Genomic DNA, 27,611 nt, shown 5'->3' on the forward strand with positions numbered 1-27,611 from the left:
GCTTAAAATGCAATATTATGCGAAATTCTGAGATTTGAAGGCCAACTGACATATCGTGATACTACATGAAATAGTATCGAAATATTGGTAAAAATGAATATATTTACGTAATATCAAACTACATGAAAAACGTGAAAAAAGCCACTATTTTACCATATATGAGGATTTTAACTTCAAATCATAGAGCGAGGTTTCGTATTATTTAGATCCAAGAAAAGACATATGACAATGTTGTTTCCAATACAAATGATAAAAACCAATGTGTTTTCATTAGAATTAACTAAAATGTTCCTGATTTTCCGTTTATATTACCGATGGAAGATGTACACGTAAAACCGCTCTAATCCGGCTGAAACGTCGATATATGCAATAAAACCGAACTTCTCCCCTTTTCAATATCTTACTCAGTATTTTAACGAGAAACAAATAGATGATTGAAAATGAAGTATTTAAGGTTATTATGTAATCAATTATGTGTTTGCTTCATTTTTATCGTATATTTAATGAATTAATAACAATAAACTGAAAATTCACAAAAACGTGGAAAAACGGCAAAATATTGCCTAATTCGATGATATTTTGTTAAAATCACATAAAGGAAAAGGAGATAATAAACGTCAAAATATTGCTAAATTCGATGATTTTTCGTTCGAAACAAAATGCAAGAAAACTTGCTTAAAATGCAATATTATGCGACATTCTGAGATTTGAAGGCCAAATCACATATTGTGATACTACATGAAATAGTATCGAAATATTGGTAAAAATGAATATATTTACGTAATATCAAACTAAATGATTAACGTGAAAAAGTCACTATTTTACCATATTTGAGGATTTTAACTTCAAATCATAGAGCGAGGTTTCGTTTTATTTAGATCCAAGCAAAGACATATGACAATGTTGTTTCCAATAAAAATGATAAAAATCAAAGTGTTTTCATTAGTAATAACTAAAATGTTCCTGATTTTCCGTTTATATTACCGATGGAAAATGTACACGTAAAACCGCTCTAATCCGGCTGAAACGTCGATATATGCAATAAAAACCGAACTTCTCCCCTTTTCAATATCTTACTCAGTATTTTAACGAGAAACAAATAGATGATTGAAAATGAAGTATTTAAGGTTATTATCTAATCAATTATGTGTTTGCATCATTTTTATCGTATATTTAATGAATTATTAACAATAAACTGAAAATTCACAATAACGTGGAAAAACGGCAAAATATTGCCTAATTCGATGATATTTTGTTTAAATCACATAGAGGAAAAGGTGATGATAAACGTAAAAATATTGCTAAATTCGAAGATTTTTCGTACGAAACAAAATGCAAGAAAACTTGCTTAAAATGCAATATTATGCGAAATTCTAAGATTTGAAGGCCAAATCACATATCGTGATTCTACATGAAATAGTATCGAAATATTGGTAAAAATTAATATATTTACGTAATATCAAACTACATTAAAAACGTGAAAAAGTCACTATTATACCATATTTGAGGATTTTAACTTCAAATCATAGAGCGAGGTTTCGTATTATTTAGATCCAAGAAAAGACATATGACAATGTTGTTTCCAATACAAATGATAAAAACCAATGGAATTAACTAAAATGTTCCTGATTTTCCGTTTATATTACCGATGGAAGATATACACGTAAAACCGCTCTAATCCGGCTGAAACGTCGATATATGCAATAAAACCCGAACTTCTCCCCTTTTCAATATCTTACTCAGTATTTTAACGAAAAACAAATAGATGATTGAAAATGAAGTATTTAAGGTTATTATCTAATCAATTATGTGTTTGCATCATTTTTATCGTATATTTAATGAATTATTAACAATAAACTGAAAATTCACAAAAACGTGGAAAAACGGCAAAATATTGCCTAATTCGATGATATTTTGCTTAAATCACATAAAGGAAAAGGAGATAATAAACGTCAAAATATTGCTATATACGATGATTTTTCGTACGAAACAAAATGCAAAAAAACTTGCTTAAAATGCAATATTATGCGAAATTCTGAGATTTGAAGGCCAACTCACATATCGTGATACTACATGAAATAGTATCGAAATATTGGTAAAAATGAATATATTTACGTAATATCAAACTACATGAAAAACGTGAAAAAAGTCACAATTTTACCATATTTGAGGATTTTAACTTCAAATCATAGAGCGAGGTTTCGTATTATTTAGATCCAAGAAAAGACATATGACAATGTTGTTTCCAATACAAATGATAAAAACCAATGGAATTAACTAAAATGTTCCTAATTTTCCGTTTATATTACCGATGGAAGATGTACACGTAAAACCGCTCTAATCCGGCTGAAACGTCGATATATGCAATAAAAACCGAACTTCTCCCCTTTTCAATATCTTACTCAGTATTTTAACGAGAAACAAATAGATGATTGAAAACGAAGTATTTAAGGTTATTATCTAATCAATTATGTGTTTGCATCATTTTTATCGTATATTTAATGAATTAATAACAATAAACTGAAAATTCACAAAAACGTGGAAAAACGGCAAAATATTGCCTAATTCGATGATATTTTGTTAAAATCACATAAAGGAAAAGGAGATAATAAACGTCAAAATATTGCTAAATTCGATGATTTTTCGTACGAAACAAAATGCAAAAAAACTTGCTTAAAATGCAATATTATGCGAAATTCTGAGATTTGAAGGCCAACTGACATATCGTGATACTACATGAAATAGTATCGAAATATTGGTAAAAATGAATATATTTACGTAATATCAAACTTCATGAAAAACGTGAAAAAGCCACTATTTTACCATATATGAGGATTTTACCTTCAAATCATAGAGCGAGGTTTCGTATTATTTAGATCCAAGAAAAGACATATGACAATGTTGTTTCCAATACAAATGATAAAAACCAATGTGTTTTCATTAGAATTAACTAAAATGTTCCTGATTTTCCGTTTATATTACCGATGGAAGATGTACACGTAAAACCGCTCTAATCCATCTGAAACGTCGATATATGCAATAAAACCGAACTTCTCCCCTTTTCAATATTTTACTCAGTATTTTAACGAGAAACAAATAGATGATTGAAAATGAAGTATTTAAGGTTATTATCTAATCAATTATGTGTTTGCATCATTTTTATCGTATATTTAATGAATTAATAACAATAAACTGAAAATTCACAAAAACGTGAAAAAACGGCAAAATATTGCCTAATTCGATGATATTTTGTTTAAATCACATAAAGGAAAAGGAGATAATAAACGTCAAAATATTGCTAAATTCGATGATTTTTCGTTCGAAACAAAATGCAAGAAAACTTGCTTAAAATGCAATATTATGCGACATTCTGAGATTTGAAGGCCAAATCACATATTGTGATACTACATGAAATAGTATCGAAATATTGGTAAAAATGATTATATTTACGTAATATCAAACTAAATGATTAACGTGAAAAAGTCACTATTTTACCATATTTGAGGATTTTAACTTCAAATCATAGAGCGAGGTTTCGTTTTATTTAGATCCAAGAAAAGACATATGACAATGTTGTTTCCAATAAAAATGATAAAAATCAATGTGTTTTCATTAGTAATAACTAAAATGTTCCTGATTTTCCGTTTATATTACCGATGGAAAATGTACACGTAAAACCGCTCTAATCCGGCTGAAACGTCGATATATGCAATAAAAACCGAACTTCTCCCCTTTTCAATATCTTACTCAGTATTTTAACGAGAAACAAATAGATGATTGAAAATGAAGTATTTAAGGTTATTATCTAATCAATTATGTGTTTGCATCATTTTTATCGTATATTTAATGAATTATTAACAATAAACTGAAAATTCACAATAACGTGGAAAAACGGCAAAATATTGCCTAATTCGATGATATTTTGTTTAAATCACATAGAGGAAAAGGTGATGATAAACGTAAAAATATTGCTAAATTCGAAGATTTTTCGTACGAAACAAAATGCAAGAAAACTTGCTTAAAATGCAATATTATGCGAAATTCTAAGATTTGAAGGCCAAATCACATATCGTGATACTACATGAAATAGTATCGAAATATTGGTAAAAATGAATATATTTACGTAATATCAAACTACATTAAAAACGTGAAAAAGTCACTATTATACCATATTTGAGGATTTTAACTTCAAATCATAGAGGGAGGTTTCGTATTATTTAGATCCAAGAAAAGACATATGACAATGTTGTTTCCAATACAAATGATAAAAACCAATGGAATTAACTAAAATGTTCCTGATTTTCCGTTTATATTACCGATGGAAGATATACACGTAAAACCGCTCTAATCCGGCTGAAACGTCGATATATGCAATAAAACCCGAACTTCTCCCCTTTTCAATATCTTACTCAGTATTTTAACGAAAAACAAATAGATGATTGAAAATGAAGTATTTAAGGTTATTATCTAATCAGTTATATGTTTGCATCATTTTTATCGTATATTTAATGAATTATTAACAATAAACTGAAAATTCACAAAAACGTGGAAAAACGGCAAAATATTGCCTAATTCGATGATATTTTGCTTAAATCACATAAAGGAAAAGGAGATAATAAACGTCAAAATATTGCTATATACGATGATTTTTCGTACGAAACAAAATGCAAAAAAACTTGCTTAAAATGCAATATTATGCGAAATTCTGAGATTTGAAGGCCAACTCACATATCGTGATACTACATGAAATAGTATCGAAATATTGGTAAAAATGAATATATTTACGTAATATCAAACTACATGAAAAACGTGAAAAAAGTCACAATTTTACCATATTTGAGGATTTTAACTTCAAGTCATAGAGCGAGGTTTCGTATTATTTAGATCCAAGAAAAGACATATGACAATGTTGTTTCCAATACAAATGATAAAAACCAATGGAATTAACTAAAATGTTCCTGATTTTCCGTTTATATTACCGATGGAAGATGTACACGTAAAACCGCTCTAATCCGGCTGAAACGTCGATATATGCAATAAAAACCGAACTTCTCCCCTTTTCAATATCTTACTCAGTATTTTAACGAGAAACAAATAGATGATTGAAAACGAAGTATTTAAGGTTATTATCTAATCAATTATGTGTTTGCATCATTTTTATCGTATATTTAATGAATTAATAACAATAAACTGAAAATTCACAAAAACGTGAGAAAACGGCAAAATATTGCCTAATTCGATGATATTTTGTTTAAATCACATAAAGGAAAAGGAGATAATAAACGTCAAAATATTGCTAAATTCGATGATTTTTCGTATGAAACAAAATGCAAGAAAACTTGCTTAAAATGCAATATTATGCGACATTCTGAGAATTGAAGGCCAATTCACATATTGTGATACTACATGAAATAGTATCGAAATATTGGTAAAAATGAATATATTTACTTAATATAAAAAATAAATGATTAACGTGAAAATTCACTATTTTACCATAATTGAGGATTTTAACTTCAAATCATAGAGCGAGGTTTCGTAATATTTAGATCCAAGAAAAGACATATGACAATGTTGTTTCCAATAAAAATTATAAAAATCAAAGTGTTTTCATTAGAAATAACTAAAATGTTCCTGATTTTCCGTTTATATTACCGATGGAAGATGTACACGTAAAACCGCTCTAATCCTGCTGAAACGTCGATATATGCAATAAAAACCGAACTTCTCCCATTTTCAATATCCTACTCAGTATTTTAACGAGAAACAAATGGTTGATAGAAAATAAAGTATTTAAGGTTAATTTCTAATCAATTATGTGTTTGCATCATTTTTATCGTATATTTAATGAATTATTAACAATAAACTGAAAATTCACAAAAACGTGGAAAAACGGCAAAATATTGCCTAATTCGATGATATTTTGTTTAAATCACATAAAGGAAAAGGGGATGATAAACGTAAAAATATTGCTAAATTCGATGATTTTTCGTACGAAACAAAATGCAAGAAAACTTGCTTAAAATGCAATATTATGCGAAATTCTAAGATTTGAGGGCCAAATCACATATCGTGATACTACATGAAATAGTATCGAAATATTGGTAAAAATGAATATATTTACGTAATATCAAACTACATTAAAAACGTGAAAAAAGTCATTATTATACCATATTTGAGGATTTTAACTTCAAATCATAGAGCGAGGTTTCGTATTATTTAGATCCAAGAAAAGACATATGACAATGTTGTTTCCAATACAAATGATAAAAACCAATGTGTTTTCATTAGAATTAACTAAAATATTCCTTATTTTCCGTTTATATTACCGATGGAAGATGTACACGTAAAACCGCTCTAATCCGGCTGAAACGTCGATATATGCAATAAAAACCGAACTTCTCCCCTTTTCAATATCTTACTCAGTATTTTAACGAGAAACAAATAGATGATTGAAAATGAAGTATTTAAGAGTATTATCTAATCAATTATGTGTTTGCATCATTTTTATGGTATATTTAATGAATTAATAACAATAAACTGAAAATTCACAAAAACGTGGAAAAACGGCAAAATATTGCCTAATTCGATGATATTTTGTTAAAATCACATAAAGGAAAAGGAGATAATAAACGTCAAAATATTGCTAAATTCGATGATTTTTCGTACGAAACAAAATGCAAAAAAACTTGCTTAAAATGCAATATTATGCGAAATTCTGAGATTTGAAGGCCAACTGACATATCGTGATACTACATGAAATAGTATCGAAATATTGGTAAAAATGAATATATTTACGTAATATCAAACTACATGAAAAACGTGAAAAAAGTCACTATTTTACCATATTTGATGATTTTAACTTCAAATCATAGAGCGAGGTTTCGTATTATTTAGATCCAAGAAAAGACATATGACAATGTTGTTTCTAATACAAATGATAAAAACCAATATGTTTTCATTAGAATTAACTAAAATGTTCCTGATTTTCCGTTTATATTACCGATGGAAGATATACACGTAAAACCGCTCTAATCCGGCTGAAACGTCGATATATGCAATAAAAACCGAACTTCTCCCCTTTTCAATATCTTACTCAGTATTTTAACGAGAAACAAACAGATGATTGAAAATGAAGTATTTAAGGTTATTATCTAATCAATTATGTGTTTGCATCATTTTTATCGTATATTTAATGAATTAATAACAATAAACTGAAAATTCACAAAAACGTGAAAAAACGGCAAAATATTGCCTAATTCGATGATATTATGTTTAAATCACATAAAGGAAAAGGAGATAATAAACGTCAAAAATATTGCTAAATTCGATGATTTTTCGTAAGAAACAAAATGCAAGAAAACTTGCTTAAAATGCAATATTATGCGACATTCTGAGATTTGAAGGCCAATTCACATATTGTGATACTACATGAAATAGTGTCGAAATATTGGTAAAAATGAATATATTTACGTAATATCAAACTAAATGATTAACGTGAAAATTCACTATTTTACCATATTTGAGGATTTTAACTTTAAATCATAGAGAGAGGTTTCGTATTATTTAGATCCAAGGAAAGACATATGACAATGTTGTTTCCAATAAAAATGATAAAATTCAATGTGTTTTCATTAGAAATAACTAAAATGTTCCTGATTTTCCGTTTATATTACCGATGGAAGATGTACACGTAAAACCGCTCTAATCCTGCTGAAACGTCGATATATGCAATAAAAACCGAACTTCTCCCCTTTTCAATATCTTACTCAGTATTTTAACGAGAAAAAAATTGATGATTGAAAATGAAGTATTTAAGGCTATTATCTAATCAATTATGTGTTTGCATCATTTTTATCGTATATTTAATGAATTAATAACAATAAACTGAAAATTTACATAAAGTAAAAAAACGGCAAAATATTGCCTAATTCGATGATATTTTGTTTAAATCACATAAAGGAAAAGGAGATAATAAACGTCAAAATATTGCTAAATTCGATGATTTTTCGTTCGAAACAAAATGCAAGAAAACTTGCTTAAAATGCAATATTATGCGACATTCTGAGATTTGAAGGTCAAATCACATATTGTGATACTACATGATATAGTATCGAAATATTGGTAAAAATGAATATATTTACGTAATATCAAACTAATTGATTAACGTGAAAAAGTCACTATTTTACCATATTTGAGGATTTTAACTTCAAATCATAGAGCGAGGTTTCGTTTTATTTAGATCCAAGAAAAGACATATGACAATGTTGTTTCCAATAAAAATGATAAAAATCAATGTGTTTTCATTAGTAATAACTAAAATGTTCCTGATTTTCCGTTTATATTACCGATGGAAGATGTACACGTAAAACCGCTCTAATCCTGCTGAAACGTCGATATATGCAATAAAAACCGAACTTCTCCCCTTTTCAATATCCTACTCAGTATTTTAACGAGAAACAAATGGTTGATTGAAAATGAAGTATTTAAGGTTAATTTCTAATCAATTATGTGTTTGCATCATTTTTATCGTATATTTCATGAATTATTAATAATAAACTGAAAATTCACAAAAACGTGGAAAAACGGTAAAATATTGCCTAATTCGATGATATTTTGTTTAAATCACATAAAGGAAAAGGGGATGATAAACGTAAAAATATTGCTAAATTCGATGATTTTTCGTACGAAACAAAATGCAAGAAAACTTGCTTAAAATGCAATATTATGCGAAATTCTAAGATTTGAAGGCCAAATCACATATCGTGATACTACATGAAATAGTATCGAAATATTTGTAAAAATGAATATATTTACGTAATATCAAACTACATTAAAAACGTGAAAAAAGTCACTATTATACCATATTTGAGGATTTTAACTTCAAATCATAGAGCGAGGTCTCGTATTATTTAGATCCAAGAAAAGACATATGACAATGTTGTTTCCAATACAAATGATAAAAACCAATGGAATTAACTAAAATGTTCCTGATTTTCCGTTTATATTACCGATGGAAGATATACACGTAAAACCGCTCTAATCCGGCTGAAACGTCGATATATGCAATAAAAACCGAACTTCTCCCCTTTTCAATATCTTACTCAGTATTTTAACGAGAAACAAATAGATAATTGAAAATGAAGTATTTAAGGTTATTATCTAATCAATTATGTGTTTGCATAATTTTTATCGTATATTTAATGAATTAATAACAATAAACTGAAAATTCACAAAAACGTGGAAAAACGGGAAAATATTGCCTAATTCGATGATATTTTGTTTAAATCACATAAAGGAAAAGGAGATAATAAACGTCAAAATATTGCTATATACGATGATTTTTCGTACGAAACAAAATGCAAAAAAACTTGCTTAAAATGCAATATTATGCGAAATTCTGAGATTTGAAGGCCAACTCACATATCGTGATACTACATGAAATAGTATCGAAATATTGGTAAAAATGAATATATTTACGTAATATCAAACTACATGAAAAACGTGAAAAAAGTCACTATTTTACCATATTTGAGGATTTTAACTTCAAATCATAGAGCGAGGTTTCGTATTATTTAGATCCAAGAAAAGACATATGACAATGTTGTTTCCAATACAAATGATAAAAACCAATATGTTTTCATTAGAATTAACTAAAATGTTCCTGATTTTCCGTTTATATTACCGATGGAAGATATACACGTAAAACCGCTCTAATCCGGCTGAAACGTCGATATACGCAATAAAAACCGAACTTCTCCCCTTTTCAATATCTTACTCAGTATTTTAACGAGAAACAAATAGATGATTGAAAATGAAGTATTTAAGGTTATTATCTAATCAATTATGTGTTTGCATCATTTTTATCGTATATTTAATGAATTAATAACAATAAACTGAAAATTCACAAAAACGTGAAAAAACGGCAAAATATTGCCTAATTCGATGATATTTTGTTTAAAACACATAATGGAAAAGGAGATAATAAACGTCAAAATATTGCTAAATTCGATGATTTTTCGTGTGAAACAAAATGCAAGAAAACTTGCTTAAAATGCAATATTATGCGACATTCTGAGATTTGAAGGCCAATTCACATATTGTGATACTACATGAAATAGTATCGAAATATTGGTAAAAATGAATATATTTACGTAATATCAAACTAAATGATTAACGTGAAAATTCACTATTTTACCATATTTGAGGATTTTAACTTCAAATCATAGAGCGAGGTTTCGTTTTATTTAGATCCAAGAAAAGACATATGACAATGTTGTTTCCAATACAAATGATAAAAACCAATGGAATTAACTAAAATGTTCCTGATTTTCCGTTTATATTACCGATGGAAGATATACACGTAAAACCGCTCTAATCCGGCTGAAACGTCGATATATGCAATAAAAACCGAACTTCTCCCCTTTTCAATATCTTACTCAGTATTTTAACGAGAAACAAATAGATGATTGAAAATGAAGTATTTAAGGTTATTATCTAATCAATTATGTGTTTGCATCATTTTTATTGAATATTTAATGAATTAATAACAATAAACTGAAAATTCACAAAAACGTGGAAAAACGGCAAAATATTGCCTAATTCGATGATATTTTGTTAAAATCACATAAAGGAAAAGGAGATAATAAACGTCAAAATATTGCTAAATTCGATGATTTTTCGTACGAAACAAAATGCAAAAAAACTTGCTTAAAATGCAATATTATGCGAAATTCTGAGATTTGAAGGCCAACTGACATGTCGTGATACTACATGAAATAGTATCGAAATATTGGTAAAAATGAATATATTTACGTAATATCAAACTACATGAAAAACGTGAAAATTCACTATTTTACCATATTTGAGGATTTTAACTTCAAATCATAGAGCGAGGTTTCGTATTATTTAGATCCAAGAAAAGACATATGACAATGTTGTTTCCAATACAAATGATAAAAACCAATGTGTTTTCATTAGAATTAACTAAAATGTTCCTGATTTTCCGTTTATATTACCGATGGAAGATGTACACGTAAAACAGCTCTAATCCGGCTGAAACGTCGATATATGCAATAAAAACCCAACTTCTCCCCTTTTCAATATCTTACTCAGTATTTTAACAAGAAACAAATAGATGATTGAAAATAAAGTATTTAAGGTTATTATCTAATCAATTATGTGTTTGCATCATTTTTATCGTATATTTAATGAATTAATAACAATAAACTGAAAATTCACAAAAACGTGAAAAAACGGTAAAATATTGCCTAATTCGATGATATTTTGTTTAAATCACATAAAGGAAAAGGAGATGATAAACGTAAAAATATTGCTAAATTCGATGATTTTTCGTACGAAACAAAATGCAAGAAAACTTGCTTAAAATGCAATATTATGCGAAATTCTGAGATTTGAAGGCCAACTGACATATCGTGATACTACATGAAATAGTATCGAAATATTGGTAAAAATGAATATATTTACGTAATATCAAACTACATGAAAAACGTGAAAAAAGTCACTATTTTACCATATTTGAGGATTTTAACTTCAAATCATAGAGCGAGGTTTCGTATTATTTAGATCCAAGAAAAGACATATGACAATGTTGTTTCCAATACAAATGATAAAAACCAATGTGTTTTCATTAGAATTAACTAAAATGTTCCTGATTTTCCATTTATATTACCGATGGAAGATGTACACGTAAAACCGCTCTAATCCGGCTGAAACGTCGATATATGCAATAAAACCGAACTTCTCCCCTTTTCAATATCTTACTCAGTATTTTAACGAGAAACAAATAGATGATTGAAAATGAAGTATTTAAGGTTATTATCTAATCAATTATGTGTTTGCATCATTTTTATCGTATATTTAATGAATTAATAACAATAAACAGAAAATTCACAAAAACGTGAAAAAACGGCAAAATATTGCCTATTTCGATGATATTTTGTTTAAATCACATAAAGGAAAAGGAGATAATAAACGTCAAAATATTGCTAAATTCGATGATTTTTCGTACGAAACAAAATGCAAGAAAACTTGCTTAAAATGCAATATTATGCGACATTCTGAGATTTGAAGGCCAATTCACATATTGTGATACTACATGAAATAGTATCGAAATATTGGTAAAAATGAATATATTTACGTAATATCAAACTAAATGATTAACGTGAAAATTCACTATTTTACCATATTTGAGGATTTTAACTTCAAATCATAGAGCGAGGTTTCGTATTATTTAGATCCAAAAAAAGACATATGACAATGTTGTTTCCAACAAAAATTATAAAAATCAATGTGTTTTCATTAGAAATAACTAAAATGATCCTGATTTTCCGTTTATATTACCAATGGAAGATGTACACGTAAAACCGCTCTAATCCTGCTGAAACGTCGATATATGCAATAAAAACCGAACTTCTCCCCTTTTCAATATCCTACTCAGTATTTTAACGAGAAACAAATGGTTGATTGAAAATAAAGTATTTAAGGTTAATTTCTAATCACTGAAAATTTCAGTGATTAATTTGGTTAATTTCTGAAAATTCACAAAAACGTGAAAAAACGGCAAAATATTGCCTAATTCGATGATATTTTGTTTAAATCACATAAAGGAAAAGGTGATAATAAACGTCAAAATATTGCTAAATTCGATGATTTTTCGTACGAAACAAAATGCAAGAAAACTTGCTTAAAATGCAATATTATGCGACATTCTGAGATTTGAAGGCCAATTCACATATTGTGATACTACATGAAATAGTATCGAAATATTGGTAAAAATGAATATATTTACGTAATATCAAACTAAATGATTAACGTGAAAATTCACTATTTTACCATATTTGAGGATTTTAACTTCAAATCATAGAGCGAGGTTTCGTATTATTTAGATCCAAGAAAAGACATATGACAATGTTGTTTCCAATAAAAATTATAAAAATCAATGTGTTTTCATTAGAAATAACTAAAATGTTCCTGATTTTCCGTTTATATTACCGATGGAAGATGTACACGTAAAACTGCTCTAATCCTGCTGAAACGTCGATATATGCAATAAAAACCGAACTTCTCCCCTTTTCAATATCCTACTCAGTATTTTAACGAGAAACAAATGGTTGATTGAAAATAAAGTATTTAAGGTTAATTTCTAATCAATTATGTGTTTGCATCATTTTTATCGTATATTTAATGAATTATTAACAATAAACTGAAAATTCACAAAAACGTGGAAAAACGGCAAAATATTGCCTAATTCGATGATATTTTGTTTAAATCACATAAAAGAAAAGGGGATGATAAACGTAAAAATATTGCTAAATTCGATGATTTTTCGTTCGAAACAAAATGCAAGAAAACTTGCTTAAAATGCAATATTATGCGACATTCTGAGATTTGAAGGCCAAATCACATATTGTGATACTACATGAAATAGTATCGAAATATTGGTAAAAATGATTATATTTACGTAATATCAAACTAAATGATTAACGTGAAAAAGTCACTATTTTACCATATTTGAGGATTTTAACTTCAAATCATAGAGCGAGGTTTCGTTTTATTTAGATCCAAGAAAAGACATATGACAATGTTGTTTCCAATAAAAATGATAAAAATCAATGTGTTTTCATTAGTAATAACTAAAATGTTCCTGATTTTCCGTTTATATTACCGATGGAAAATGTACACGTAAAACCGCTCTAATCCGGCTGAAACGCCGATATATGCAATAAAAACCGAACTTCTCCCCTTTTCAATATCTTACTCAGTATTTTAACGAGAAACAAATAGATGATTGAAAATGAAGTATTTAAGGTTATTATCTAATCAATTATGTGTTTGCATCATTTTTATCGTATATTTAATGAATTATTAACAATAAACTGAAAATTCACAATAACGTGGAAAAACGGCAAAATATGGCCTAATTCGATGATATTTTGTTTAAATCACATAGAGGAAAAGGTGATGATAAACGTAAAAATATTGCTAAATTCGAAGATTTTTCGTACGAAACAAAATGCAAGAAAACTTGCTTAAAATGCAATATTATGCGAAATTCTAAGATTTGAAGGCCAAATCACATATCGTGATACTACATGAAATAGTATCGAAATATTGGTAAAAATGAATATATTTACGTAATATCAAACTACATTAAAAACGTGAAAAAAGTCACTATTATACCATATTTGAGGATTTTAACTTCAAATCATAGAGCGAGGTTTCGTATTATTTAGATCCAAGAAAAGACATATGACAATGTTGTTTCCAATACAAATGATAAAAACCAATGGAATTAACTAAAATGTTCCTGATTTTCCGTTTATATTACCGATGGAAGATATACACGTAAAACCGCTCTAATCCGGCTGAAACGTCGATATATGCAATAAAACCCGAACTTCTCCCCTTTTCAATATCCTACTCAGTATTTTAACGAGAAACAAATAGATGATTGAAAATGAAGTATTTAAGGTTATTATCTAATCAATTATGTGTTTGCATCATTTTTATCGTATATTTAATGAATTATTAACAATAAACTGAAAATTCACAAAAACGTGGAAAAACGGCAAAATATTGCCTAATTCGATGATATTTTGCTTAAATCACATAAAGGAAAAGGAGATAATAAACGTCAAAATATTGCTATATACGATGATTTTTCGTACGAAACAAAATGCAAAAAAACTTGCTTAAAATGCAATATTATGCGAAATTCTGAGATTTGAAGGCCAACTCACATATCGTGATACTACATGAAATAGTATCGAAATATTGGTAAAAATGAATATATTTACGTAATATCAAACTACATGAAAAACGTGAAAAAAGTCACAATTTTACCATATTTGAGGATTTTAACTTCAAATCATAGAGCGAGGTTTCGTATTATTTAGATCCAAGAAAAGACATATGACAATGTTGTTTCCAATACAAATGATAAAAACCAATGGAATTAACTAAAATGTTCCTGATTTTCCGTTTATATTACCGATGGAAGATGTACACGTAAAACCGCTCTAATCCGGCTGAAACGTCGATATATGCAATAAAAACCGAACTTCTCCCCTTTTCAATATCCTACTCAGTATTTTAACGAGAAACAAATGGTTGATAGAAAATAAAGTATTTAAGGTTAATTTCTAATCAATTATGTGTTTGCATCATTTTTATCGTATATTTAATGAATTATTAACAATAAACTGAAAATTCACAAAAACGTGGAAAAACGGCAAAATATTGCCTAATTCGATGATATTTTGTTTAAATCACATAAAGGAAAAGGGGATGATAAACGTAAAAATATTGCTAAATTCGATGATTTTTCGTACGAAACAAAATGCAAGAAAACTTGCTTAAAATGCAATATTATGCGAAATTCTAAGATTTGAGGGCCAAATCACATATCGTGATACTACATGAAATAGTATCGAAATATTGGTAAAAATGAATATATTTACGTAATATCAAACTACATTAAAAACGTGAAAAAAGTTATTATTATACCATATTTGAGGATTTTAACTTCAAATCATAGAGCGAGGTTTCGTATTATTTAGATCCAAGAAAAGACATATGACAATGTTGTTTCCAATACAAATGATAAAAACCAATGTGTTTTCATTAGAATTAACTAAAATATTCCTTATTTTCCGTTTATATTACCGATGGAAGATGTACACGTAAAACCGCTCTAATCCGGCTGAAACGTCGATATATGCAATAAAAACCGAACTTCTCCCCTTTTCAATATCTTACTCAGTATTTTAACGAGAAACAAATAGATGATTGAAAATGAAGTATTTAAGAGTATTATCTAATCAATTATGTGTTTGCATCATTTTTATCGTATATTTAATGAATTAATAACAATAAACTGAAAATTCACAAAAACGTGGAAAAACGGCAAAATATTGCCTAATTCGATGATATTTTGTTAAAATCACATAAAGGAAAAGGAGATAATAAACGTCAAAATATTGCTAAATTCGATGATTTTTCGTACGAAACAAAATGCAAAAAAACTTGCTTAAAATGCAATATTATGCGAAATTCTGAGATTTGAAGGCCAACTGACATATCGTGATACTACATGAAATAGTATCGAAATATTGGTAAAAATGAATATATTTACGTAATATCAAACTACATGAAAAACGTGAAAAAAGTCACTATTTTACCATATTTGATGATTTTAACTTCAAATCATAGAGCGAGGTTTCGTATTATTTAGATCCAAGAAAAGACATATGACAATGTTGTTTCCAATACAAATGATAAAAACCAATATGTTTTCATTAGAATTAACTAAAATGTTCCTGATTTTCAGTTTATATTACCGATGGAAGATATACACGTAAAACCGCTCTAATCCGGCTGAAACGTCGATATATGCAATAAAAACCGAACTTCTCCCCTTTTCAATATCTTACTCAGTATTTTAACGAGAAACAAATAGATGATTGAAAATGAAGTATTTAAGGTTATTATCTAATCAATTATGTGTTTGCATCATTTTTATCGTATATTTAATGAATTAATAACAATAAACTGAAAATTCACAAAAACGTGAAAAAACGGCAAAATATTGCCTAATTCGATGATATTATGTTTAAATCACATAAAGGAAAAGGAGATAATAAACGTCAAAATATTGCTAAATTCGATGATTTTTCGTAAGAAACAAAATGCAAGAAAACTTGCTTAAAATGCAATATTATGCGACATTCTGAGATTTGAAGGCCAATTCACATATTGTGATACTACATGAAATAGTGTCGAAATATTGGTAAAAATGAATATATTTGCGTAATATCAAACTAAATGATTAACGTGAAAATTCACTATTTTACCATATTTGAGGATTTTAACTTTAAATCATAGAGAGAGGTTTCGTATTATTTAGATCCAAGGAAAGACATATGACAATGTTGTTTCCAATAAAAATGATAAAATTCAATGTGTTTTCATTAGAAATAACTAAAATGTTCCTGATTTTCCGTTAATATTACCGATGGAAGATGTACACGTAAAACCGCTCTAATCCTGCTGAAACGTCGATATATGCAATAAAAACCGAACTTCTCCCCTTTTCAATATCTTACTCAGTATTTTAACGAGAAACAAATTGATGATTGAAAATGAAGTATTTAAGGCTATTATCTAATCAATTATGTGTTTGCATCATTTTTATCGTATATTTAATGAATTAATAACAATAAACTGAAAATTTACATAAAGTAAAAAAACGGCAAAATATTGCCTAATTCGATGATATTTTGTTTAAATCACATAAAGGAAAAGGAGATAATAAACGTCAAAATATTGCTAAATTCGATGATTTTTCGTTCGAAACAAAATGCAAGAAAACTTGCTTAAAATGCAATATTATGCGACATTCTGAGATTTGAAGGCCAAATCACATATTGTGATACTACATGAAATAGTATCGAAATATTGGTAAAAATGAATATATTTACGTAATATCAAACTAATTGATTAACGTGAAAAAGTCACTATTTTACCATATTTGAGGATTTTAACTTCAAATCATAGAGCGAGGTTTCGTTTTATTTAGATCCAAGAAAAGACATCTGACAATGTTGTTTCCAATAAAAATGATAAAAATCAATGTGTTTTCATTAGTAATAACTAAAATGTTCCTGATTTTCCGTTTATATTACCGATGGAAGATGTACACGTAAAACCGCTCTAATCCTGCTGAAACGTCGATATATGCAATAAAAACCGAACTTCTCCCCTTTTCAATATCCTACTCAGTATTTTAACGAGAAACAAATGGTTGATTGAAAATGAAGTATTTAAGGTTAATTTCTAATCAATTATGTGTTTGCATCATTTTTATCGTATATTTAATGAATTATTAATAATAAACTGAAAATTCACAAAAACGTGGAAAAACGGTAAAATATTGCCTAATTCGATTATATTTTGTTTAAATCACATAAAGGAAAAGGGGATGATAAACGTAAAAATATTGCTAAATTCGATGATTTTTCGTACGAAACAAAATGCAAGAAAACTTGCTTAAAATGCAATATTATGCGAAATTCTAAGATTTGAAGGCCAAATCACATATCGTGATACTACATGAAATAGTATCGAAATATTTGTAAAAATGAATATATTTATGTAATATCAAACTACATTAAAAACGTGAAAAAAGTCACTATTATACCATATTTGAGGATTTTAACTTCAAATCATAGAGCGAGGTCTCGTATTATTTAGATCCAAGAAAAGACATATGACAATGTTGTTTCCAATACAAATGATAAAAACCAATGGAATTAACTAAAATGTTCCTGATTTTCCGTTTATATTACCGATGGAAGATATACACGTAAAACCGCTCTAATCCGGCTGAAACGTCGATGTATGCAATAAAAACCGAACTTCTCCCCTTTTCAATATCTTACTCAGTATTTTAACGAGAAACAAATAGATGATTGAAAATGAAGTATTTAAGGTTATTATCTAATCAATTATGTGTTTGCATCATTTTTATCGTATATTTAATGAATTAATAACAATAAACTGAAAATTCACAAAAACGTGGAAAAACGGGAAAATATTGCCTAATTCGATGATATTTTGTTTAAATCACATAAAGGAAAAGGAGATAATAAACGTCAAAATATTACTATATACGATGATTTTTCGTACGAAACAAAATGCAAAAAAACTTGCTTAAAATGCAATATTATGCGAAATTCTGAGATTTGAAGGCCAACTCACATATCGTGATACTACATGAAATAGTATCGAAATATTGATAAAAATGAATATATTTACGTAATATCAAATTACATGAAAAACGTGAAAAAAGCCACTATTTTACCATATATGAGGATTTTAACTTCAAATCATAGAGCGAGGTTTCGTATTATTTAGATCCAAGAAAAGACATATGACAATGTTGTTTCCAATACAAATGATAAAAACCAATGTGTTTTCATTAGAATTAACTAAAATGTTCCTGATTTTCCGTTTATATTACCGATGGAAGATGTACACGTAAAACCGCTCTAATCCGGCTGAAACGTCGATATATGCAATAAAACCGAACTTCTACCTTTTCAATATCTTACTCAGTATTTTAACGAGAAACAAATAGATGATTGAAAATGAAGTATTTAAGGTTATTATCTAATCAATTATGTGTTTGCATCATTTTTATCGTATATTTAATGAATTAATAACAATAAACTGAAAATTCACAAAAACGTGAGAAAACGGCAAAATATTGCCTAATTCGATGATATTTTGTTTAAATCACATAACGGAAAAGGAGATAATAAACGTCAAAATATTGCTAAATTCGATGATTTTTCGTATGAAACAAAATGCAAGAAAACTTGCTTAAAATGCAATATTATGCGACATTCTGAGAATTGAAGGCCAATTCACATATTGTGATACTACATGAAATAGTATCGAAATATTGGTAAAAATGAATATATTTACTTAATATCAAAAATAAATGATTAACGTGAAAATTCACTATTTTACCATATTTGAGGATTTTAACTTCAAATCATAGAGCGAGGTTTCGTAATATTTAGATCCAAGAAAAGACATATGACAATGTTGTTTCCAATAAAAATTATAAAAATCAAAGTGTTTTCATTAGAAATAACTAAAATGTTCCTGATTTTCCGTTTATATTACCGATGGAAGATGTACACGTAAAACCGCTCTAATCCTGCTGAAACGTCGATATATGCAATAAAAACCGAACTTCTCCCCTTTTCAATATCCTACTCAGTATTTTAACGAGAAACAAATGGTTGATAGAAAATAAAGTATTTAAGGTTAATTTCTAATCAATTATGTGTTTGCATCATTTTTATCGTATATTTAATGAATTATTAACAATAAACTGAAAATTCACTAAAACGTGGAAAAACGGCAAAATATTGCCTAATTCGATGATATTTTGTTTAAATCACATAAAGGAAAAGGGGATGATAAACGTAAAAATATTGCTAAATTCGATGATTTTTCGTACGAAACAAAATGCAAGAAAACTTGCTTAAAATGCAATATTATGCGAAATTCTAAGATTTGAGGGCCAAATCACATATCTTGATACTACATGAAATAGTATCGAAATATTGGTAAAAATGAATATATTTACGTAATATCAAACTACATTAAAAACGTGAAAAAAGTCATTATTATACCATATTTGAGGATTTTAACTTCAAATCATAGAGCGAGGTTTCGTATTATTTAGATCCAAGAAAAGACATATGACAATGTTGTTTCCAATACAAATGATAAAAACCAATGTGTTTTCATTAGAATTAACTAAAATATTCCTTATTTTCCGTTTATATTACCGATGGAAGATGTACACGTAAAACCGCTCTAATCCTGCTGAAACGTCGATATATGCAATAAAAACCGAACTTCTCCCCTTTTCAATATCTTACTCAGTATTTTAACGAGAAACAAATTGATGATTGAAAATGAAGTATTTAAGGCTATTATCTAATCAATTATGTGTTTGCATCATTTTTATCGTATATTTAATGAATTAATAACAATAAACTGAAAATTCACAAAAACGTGGAAAAACGGGAAAATATTGCCTAATTCGATGATATTTTGTTTAAATCACATAAAGGAAAAGGAGATAATAAACGTCAAAATATTGCTATATACGATGATTTTTCGTACGAAACAAAATGCAAAAAAACTTGCTTAAAATGCAATATTATGCGAAATTCTGAGATTTGAAGGCCAACTCACATATCGTGATACTACATGAAATAGTATCGAAATATTGGTAAAAATGAATATATTTACGTAATATCAAACTACATGAAAAACGTGAAAAAAGTCACTATTTTACCATATTTGATGATTTTAACTTCAAATCATAGAGCGAGGTTTCGTATTATTTAGATCCAAGAAAAGACATATGACAATGTTGTTTCCAATACAAATGATAAAAACCAATATGTTTTCATTAGAATTAACTAAAATGTTCCTGATTTTCCGTTTATATTACCGATGGAAGATATACACGTAAAACCGCTCTAATCCGGCTGAAACGTCGATATATGCAATAAAAACCGAACTTCTCCCCTTTTCAATATCTTACTCAGTATTTTAACGAGAAACAAATAGATGATTGAAAATGAAGTATTTAAGGTTATTATCTAATCAATTATGTGTTTGCATCATTTTTATCGTATATTTAATGAATTAATAACAATAAACTGAAAATTCACAAAAACGTGAAAAAACGGCAAAATATTGCCTAATTCGATGATATTTTGTTTAAAACACATAATGGAAAAGGAGATAATAAACGTCAAAATATTGCTAAATTCGATGATTTTTCGTGTGAAACAAAATGCAAGAAAACTTGCTTAAAATGCAATATTATGCGACATTCTGAGATTTGAAGGCCAATTCACATATTGTGATACTACATGAAATAGTATCGAAATATTGGTAAAAATGAATATATTTACGTAATATCAAACTAAATGATTAACGTGAAAATTCACTATTTTACCATATTTGAGGATTTTAACTTCAAATCATAGAGCGAGGTTTCGTTTTATTTAGATCCAAGAAAAGACATATAACAATGTTGTTTCCAATAAAAATGATAAAAATCAATGTGTTTTCATTAGTAATAACTAAAATGTTCCTGATTTTCCGTTTATATTACCGATGGAAGATGTACACGTAAAACCGCTCTAATCCTGCTGAAACGTCGATATATGCAATAAAAACCGAACTTCTCTTCTTTTCAATATCCTACTCAGTATTTTAACGAGAAACAAATGGTTGATTGAAAATGAAGTATTTAAGGTTAATTTCTAATCAATTATGTGTTTGCATCATTTTTATCGTATATTTAATGAATTATTAACAATAAACTGAAAATTCACAAAAACGTGGGAAAACGGTAAAATATTGCCTAATTCGATGATATTTTGTTTAAATCACATAAAGGAAAAGGGGATGATAAACGTAAAAATATTGCTAAATTCGATGATTTTTCGTACGAAACAAAATGCAAGAAAACTTGCTTAAAATGCAATATTATGCGAAATTCTAAGATTTGAAGGCCAAATCACATATCGTGATACTACATGAAATAGTATCGAAATATTGGTAAAAATGAATATATTTACGTAATATCAAACTACATTAAAAACGTAAAAAAAGTCACTATTATACCATATTTGAGGATTTTAACTTCAAATCATAGAGCGAGGTCTCTTATTATTTAGATCCAAGAAAAGACATATGACAATGTTGTTTCCAATACAAATGATAAAAACCAATGGAATTAACTAAAATGTTCCTGATTTTCCGTTTATATTACCGATGGAAGATATACACGTAAAACCGCTCTAATCAGGCTGAAACGTCGATATATGCAATAAAAACCGAACTTCTCCCCTTTTCAATATCTTACTCAGTATTTTAACGAGAAACAAATAGATGATTGAAAATGAAGTATTTAAGGTTATTATCTAATCAATTATGTGTTTGCATCATTTTTATTGAATATTTAATGAATTAATAACAATAAACTGAAAATTCACAAAAACGTGGAAAAACGGCAAAATATTGCCTAATTCGATGATATTTTGTTAAAATCACATAAAGGAAAAGGAGATAATAAACGTCAAAATATTGCTAAATTCGACGATTTTTCGTACGAAACAAAATGCAAAAAAACTTGCTTAAAATGCAATATTATGCGAAATTCTGAGATTTGAAGGCCAACTGACATGTCGTGATACTACATGAAATAGTATCGAAATATTGGTAAAAATGAATATATTTACGTAATATCAAACTACATGAAAAACGTGAAAATTCACTATTTTACCATATTTGAGGATTTTAACTTCAAATCATAGAGCGAGGTTTCGTATTATTTAGATCCAAGAAAAGACATATGACAATGTTGTTTCCAATACAAATGATAAAAACCAATGTATTTTCATTAGAATTAACTAAAATGTTCCTGATTTTCCGTTTATATTACCGATGGAAGATGTACACGTAAAACAGCTCTAATCCGGCTGAAACGTCGATATATGCAATAAAAACCCAACTTCTCCCCTTTTCAATATCTTACTCAGTATTTTAACAAGAAACAAATAGATGATTGAAAATAAAGTATTTAAGGTTATTATCTAATCAATTATGTGTTTGCATCATTTTTATCGTATATTTAATGAATTAATAACAATAAACTGAAAATTCACAAAAACGTGAAAAAACGGTAAAATATTGCCTAATTCGATGATATTTTGTTTAAATCACATAAAGGAAAAGGAGATGATAAACGTAAAAATATTGCTAAATTCGATGATTTTTCGTACGAAACAAAATGCAAGAAAACTTGCTTAAAATGCAATATTATGCGAAATTCTGAGATTTGAAGGCCAACTGACATATCGTGATACTACATGAAATAGTATCGAAATATTGGTAAAAATGAATATATTTACGTAATATCAAACTACATGAAAAACGTGAAAAAAGTCACTATTTTACCATATTTGAGGATTTTAACTTCAAATCATAGAGCGAGGTTTCGTATTATTTAGATCCAAGAAAAGACATATGACAATGTTGTTTCCAATACAAATGATAAAAACCAATGTGTTTTCATTAGAATTAACTAAAATGTTCCTGATTTTCCATTTATATTACCGATGGAAGATGTACACGTAAAACCGCTCTAATCCGGCTGAAACGTCGATATATGCAATAAAACCGAACTTTTCCCCTTTTCAATATCTTACTCAGTATTTTAACGAGAAACAAATAGATGATTGAAAATGAAGTATTTAAGGTTATTATCTAATCAATTATGTGTTTGCATCATTTTTATCGTATATTTAATGAATTAATAACAATAAACAGAAAATTCACAAAAACGTGAAAAAACGGCAAAATATTGCCTAATTCGATGATATTTTGTTTAAATCACATAAAGGAAAAGGAGATAATAAACGTCAAAATATTGCTAAATTCGATGATTTTTCGTACGAAACAAAATGCAAGAAAACTTGCTTAAAATGCAATATTATGCGACATTCTGAGATTTGAAGGCCAATTCACATATTGTGATACTACATGAAATAGTATCGAAATATTGGTAAAAATGAATATATTTACGTAATATCAAACTAAATGATTAACGTGAAAATTCACTATTTTACCATATTTGAGGATTTTAACTTCAAATCATAGAGCGAGGTTTCGTATTATTTAGATCCAAAAAAAGACATATGACAATGTTGTTTCCAACAAAAATTATAAAAATCAATGTGTTTTCATTAGAAATAACTAAAATGTTCCTGATTTTCCGTTTATATTACCAATGGAAGATGTACACGTAAAACCGCTCTAATCCTGCTGAAACGTCGATATATGCAATAAAAACCGAACTTCTCCCCTTTTCAATATCCTACTCAGTATTTTAACGAGAAACAAATGGTTGATTGAAAATAAAGTATTTAAGGTTAATTTCTAATCACTGAAAATTTCAGTGATTAATTTGGTTAATTTCTGAAAATTCACAAAAACGTGAAAAAACGGCAAAATATTGCCTAATTCGATGATATTTTGTTTAAATCACATAAAGGAAAAGGAGATAATAAACGTCAAAATATTGCTAAATTCGATGATTTTTCGTATGAAACAAAATGCAAGAAAACTTGCTTAAAATGCAATATTATGCGACATTCTGAGATTTGAAGGCCAATTCACATATTGTGATACTACATGAAATAGTATCGAAATATTGGTAAAAATGAATATATTTACGTAATATCAAACTAAATGATTAACGTGAAAATTCACTATTTTACCATATTTGAGGATTTTAACTTCAAATCATAGAGCGAGGTTTCGTATTATTTAGATCCAAGAAAAGACATATGACAATGTTGTTTCCAATAAAAATTATAAAAATCAATGTGTTTTCATTAGAAATAACTAAAATGTTCCTGATTTTCCGTTTATATTACCGATGGATGATGTACACGTAAAACTGCTCTAATCCTGCTGAAACGTCGATATATGCAATAAAAACCGAACTTCTCCCCTTTTCAATATCCTACTCAGTATTTTAACGAGAAACAAATGGTTGATTGAAAATAAAGTATTTAAGGTTAATTTCTAATCAATTATGTGTTTGCATCATTTTTATCGTATATTTAATGAATTATTAACAATAAACTGAAAATTCACAAAAACGTGGAAAAACGGCATAATATTGCCTAATTCGATGATATTTTGTTTAAATCACATAAAAGAAAAGGGGATGATAAACGTAAAAATATTGCTAAATTCGATGATTTTTCGTACGAAACAAAATGCAAGAAAACTTGCTTAAAATGCAATATTATGCGAAATTCTAAGATTTGAAGGCCAAATCACATATCGTGATACTACATGAAATAGTATCGAAATATTGGTAAAAATGAATATATTTACGTAATATCAAACTACATTAAAAACGTGAAAAAAGTCATTATTATACCATATTTGAGGATTTTAACTTCAAATCAAAGAGCGAGGTTTCGTATTATTTAGATCCAAGAAAAGACATATGACAATGTTGTTTCCAATACAAATGATAAAAACCAATGTGTTTTCATTAGAATTAACTAAAATGTTCCTGATTTTCCGTTTATATTACCGATGGAAGATGTACACGTAAAACCGCTGTAATCCGGCTGAAACGTCGATATATGCAATAAAAACCGAACTTCTCCCCTTTTCAATATCTTACTCAGTATTTTAACGAGAAACAAATAGATGATTGAAAATGAAGTATTTAAGGTTATTATCTAATCAATTATGTGTTTGCATCATTTTTTTTGTATATTTAATGAATTAATAACAATAAACTGAAAATTCACAAAAACGTGGAAAAACGGCAAAATATTGCCTAATTCGATGATATTTTGTTAAAATCACATAAAGGAAAAGGAGATAATAAACGTCAAAATATTGCTAAATTCGATGATTTTTCGTACGAAACAAAATGCAAAAAAACTTGCTTAAAATGCAATATTATGCGAAATTCTGAGATTTGTGGGCCAACTGACATATCGTGATACTACATGAAATAGTATCGAAATATTGGTAAAAATGAATATATTTACGTAATATTAAACTACATGAAAAACGTGAAAAAGTCACTATTTTACCATATTTGAGGATTTTAACTTCAAATCATAGAGCGAGGTTTCGTATTATTTAGATCCAAGAAAAGACATATGACAATGTTGTTTCCAATAAAAATGATAAATATCAATGTGTTTTCATTAGAAATAACTAAAATGTTCCTGATTTTCCGTTTATATTACCGATGGAAGATGTTTACGTAAAACCGCTCTAATCCGGCTGAAACGTCGATATATGCAATAAAAACCGAACTTCTCCCCTTTTCAATATCTTACTCAGTATTTTAACGAGAAACAAATAGATGATTGAAAATGAAGTATTTAAGGTTATTATCTAATCAATTATGTGTTTGCATCATTTTTATCGTATATTTAATGAATTAATAACAATAAACTGAAAATTCACAAAAACGTGAAAAAACGGCAAAATATTGCCTAATTCGATGATATTTTGTTTAAATCACATAAAGGAAAAGGCGATGATAAACGAAAAAATATTGCTATATTCGATGATTTTACGTACGAAACAAAATGCAAAAAAACTTCCTTAAAATGCAATATTATGCGAAATTCTGAGATTTGAAGGCGAACTGACATATCGTGATACTACAGGAAATAGTATCGAAATATTGGTAAAAATGAATATATTTACGTAATATCAAACTACATGAAAAACGTGAAAAAAGTCCCAATTTTACCATATTTGAGGATTTTAACTTCAAATCATAGAGCGAGGTTTCGTATTATTTAGATCCATGAAAAGACCTATGACAATGTTGTTTCCAATACAAATGATAAAAAAAAATGGAATTAACTAAAATGTTCCTGATTTTCCGTTTATATTACCGATGGAAGATGTACACGTAAAACCGCTCTAATCCGGCTGAAACGTCGATATATGCAATAAAAACCGAACTTCTCCCCTTTTCAATATCTTACTCAGTATTTGAACGAGAAACCAATAGATGATTGAAAATGAAGTATTTAAGGTTATTATCTAATCAATTATGTGTTTGCATCATTTTTATCGTATATTTAATGAATTAATAACAATAAACTGAAAATTCACAAAAACGTGGAAAAACGGCAAAATATTGCCTAATTCGATGATATTTTGTTAAAATCACATAATTTAAAAGGAGATAATAAACGTCAAAATATTGCTAAATTCGATGATTTTTCGTACGAAACAAAATGCAAAAAAACTTGCTTAAAATGCAATATTATGCGAAATTCTGAGATTTGAAGGCCAACTGACATATCGTGACACTACATGAAATAGTATCGAAATATTTGTAAAAATGAATATATTTATGTAATATCAAACTACATTAAAAACGTGAAAAAAGTCACTATTATACCATATTTGAGGATTTTAACTTCAAA

This window comes from Procambarus clarkii, chromosome 57, assembly GCF_040958095.1.
Source record: "Procambarus clarkii isolate CNS0578487 chromosome 57, FALCON_Pclarkii_2.0, whole genome shotgun sequence".
Classification (NCBI taxonomy): Eukaryota; Metazoa; Arthropoda; class Malacostraca; order Decapoda; family Cambaridae; genus Procambarus; species Procambarus clarkii.